At 35.9% G+C, this 3,372-nt stretch overlaps 1 long non-coding RNA gene across 1 annotated transcript; it reads right to left on the reverse strand.

The window, feature by feature from the left end:
• Window positions 1-1,741: 1,741 nt before the first annotated feature.
• Window positions 1,742-2,517, reverse strand: LOC122070642. The gene is made up of 2 exons (XR_006137883.1): window positions 2,145-2,517; window positions 1,742-2,061 (listed from the first exon to the last, which is right to left on the reverse strand). It is a non-coding gene; the product is annotated as an uncharacterized LOC122070642 (long non-coding RNA).
• Between the last annotated feature and the right edge of the window lie 855 nt (window positions 2,518-3,372).

Consider the following 3,372-nt stretch of genomic DNA (forward strand, 5'->3'; position numbering starts at 1 on the left):
AAAGAAGAAGAGATGAGGGTTTATTATAGCCAAGTTCCACTATAATTGAAAATAACAATTTCTTTGATTTACAAAAGTTAGTGGGTATCCTAAACATCGTTGGATATCTCATTAAGTCCCAAAATGTCACATCTCTCTTTCTTGAGAGTGAACAAGTGTTAGGACCAAAGCTAATGACAGATTTGCTATTATTTATTTCCTGTCCTGACCACATACAGTAATCATGAAGGAGTTTAGAAATAAGCCTACATTCCTTGGTCTTTGCTTTAAGAAGAAAAGACAATCATTAGCGAAGAATAGATGAGAGACACTAGGGCCAGATCTACTAGTTTTAATACCCAAAATGAGATGGCAAGTTTCAGCTGGGAGAGAAACTAACATGAAAGGCCATCCTGACAGAGGATAAACAGGTACTGGCTAAGGAGATAGCTTTGCCTTAGTCCACGATGAGGAGTGACTTTGCCTATGAATCCACCACTGAATTTGATATGATACTCCACAGTAGATATGCATTACATAATCCAATTTACCCAGGCATCTGCAAAACCCATCGGTATTAATAGTTTCTCAAGATAACACCACTCAATTTTGTCATATGCCTTGCTAAGCTCAAATTTTAAAGCCATCATCCCACATTTCCTTCTGGTGTGGTACATTCAATCTAATATCTCATGAGCCACAAAGATATTATCAGAAATTGCACAAGAGGCGAAACAAAATCACTTTGGTAAGGGGCTAATAAGACTATTAATTTTAGGTTTAAGCCATACTGGAGAAACATAAGAACTGTCAAAACATATATGATCGATGGTCGCAATGCTTGTATCACAAAGTCGACAATTCAGGTACATAATTATATGTTAGTCATGGAGAAATGAAACAGTAGGTAATCTCTGAAGATTCTACTGCCAAAATTCTTTGCAAAACAGGCACTTTCCAGATTAACTTTCAAATCTTATTTGTAGCAGCTGGTTATGCTAAAATAGTATTGCTTAGATGATAAGTTTCCAGATTTTGAACAAAATCAGAATATATTACCCTTGACATCCACAAACTTTCGGCAAGGAATTACTTCTATTTCCCCCTCCCCCCCAAATTTGTTCCTCTAAATACCCAATTAACATGCCAAGATTCCCACCCAAATGTAAATCCTTACTTAAAAAATGGTTTCACAAATGTCCACCAGATCTATGAACTTTCTGCCCTTTTAACATGCTTCCACTAAAATCTGCAGAACTTTTTTGTCCATGTGGATCAAAACATACACCAATAATGACATTTTTAAAGCCATAGGCTCAAATTGGGGATCTAAATACTTTTATGACTAGCAACATTACTCAATTGCCATAGATCGTTACTTAGGTTCGACAGATCAAACACAATACTTCCTGCATAAACTCATTGATTAGCATGGTGAATTCCCAGCACACTGGATATTCACATCCATCTCTCTATTGGAACAACCAGCTCTGCTGGAAGGTACAATCTTGTGAAAGTCTAATGCCAAACCTTCAAACCAAACTCAATTTGAAAAAGCTTAAAATTGTTATCATTTCATCCATTCCTTTTTTTAAGAAAATCATGGCTAGAAAGATTATGGCATAACTACATAGAAAAATGTTGCACAATGCCCTATTTCGACTTTGAGTATTGTATCGTAACCCTAATAAATTACAGGTTTTCACATGTCTCAATTGGAGCAGACTGTAATAACCTGAAGATGGCCTGATCTTAAATTAAAGATGTGAATTATCTCAGTTCTCCATTTAAATTTACTGGCAAGCTGTTAGCAAAATCATTAGAATCTTTCATGGTATTTATATTACCAATTGCATAAGCAACAATACAGCAACCTTAGTAGGGAAAAAAAATAGTACACAGATATATCCATCATTTCCCCTCGATGAAAGCATGAATGGATCTAAGACCCTGAAAGAACTTTGGTTAGGGAGCTCTGCAATGATGCAGCAGAGTCTATGGCAGATTTCATTAGCCAACTTATTCCAACTTTAAGTCGATGTTCATCGGTTGGTAATCTGATCAATTATGCTATCTTCCTTGCTGAAATGTTAAGAAGGAAACATGGCTAGGAGGCAAATCAGACAAGAATGCCAAAGATCAGCGCAAAGATATGCAGACTTTACCTGTATGACCAATAGGACCCTCCAAGGTTAACCCATCAATGAAACTTGGAGAAAGTGCTGCATCATTCCTGCCAAGAACCATCATCTCACCCAGATTCTGAAACTTGGCATTTAAATGAAGTTAATTACTGGTTACGAGAAACCATTTGCAAAAAAAATTTCTTAAGAGTCTGGTAGTTCAATCCCATTGAGCTTAGATAAAACTATGTCGCACTAAAGCTTTTATATGAGATAACAGTTAAAAAGCCTCTCAATACTAGAAGTATCAACTCGAGGTTAGATAAGTTGCATAAGCAACATAACCCCTTGAGTCAGATGTCCCATGGTACATTTTCCCAGGACAACTAGCTGTTTTCCTATGTCACCTGGATGCTAGGATACTTCATCCCCAAGGGAAAAAAAATAGAGGAAAAACGTATTAGGTCCCCCCCCCACCCCCACAGTTTTGGATTCAACCTGGGCACAACCATGGTTGTCAAGGAGACCCAAGGTGGTGGAGGGGTGCCTAAGCGCTTAGGTGACCAAGGCGCCCAAGTGCTATTTCTTTTCCCCTCTATCTAACATTATTCAGTACACCACAATGTATCTTATATCATAAAAATTAACATTAAGCCACATCAAATCATAAAAAATCAATATTAAGTCCTAAGAAATCAACAAGATTTTATTTTTATAAGAGACTTTTGTATTAGGTAAAGAAAAAAAGCAGCTTTTCAACAAATCTAAGATTACTTAAGTCTGAGTTGTAATGAAAAAGTTATATTCCAGTCAAACTTATTTTAAAGTACGCAAATGCTGTTAAAATCGCCTAAATAAAAAAAATTTGAAGACATCAAAACAAAATATTATTTTACTGCACTTCTGGCTCTTAGCAATGTTTTACCATGATAAAATTTATGAAATTTTCAGAATTGAGAAAAAACCCATATTTGAAGTTGCAAATCGCTCTGACAACCAAAAATCTGGATTTTGTTCTTAGACTAGGGGTTAACCTTTTATCTTTTTGGAATTTGATATCAAAATTGTTGTTATTGGATTCAAATAGGGGGGTATTTTGCTTATTTATGAATAATATCTTAAATAAATGATATTTGGCATAATAAGTGTCAAACTAGGTAAGGTGACATGCGGCCTAAGCCTTAGACACACCGCTTAAAGGCTGGATTCCAAACTTTTCTTCAATCCCTCTAAGATTCAAGGGGTCAACTAACTTATCCCCGAGAAAGAA

Source organism: Macadamia integrifolia, unplaced genomic scaffold (assembly GCF_013358625.1).
Source record: "Macadamia integrifolia cultivar HAES 741 unplaced genomic scaffold, SCU_Mint_v3 scaffold960, whole genome shotgun sequence".
NCBI classification, from domain to species: Eukaryota; Viridiplantae; Streptophyta; class Magnoliopsida; order Proteales; family Proteaceae; genus Macadamia; species Macadamia integrifolia.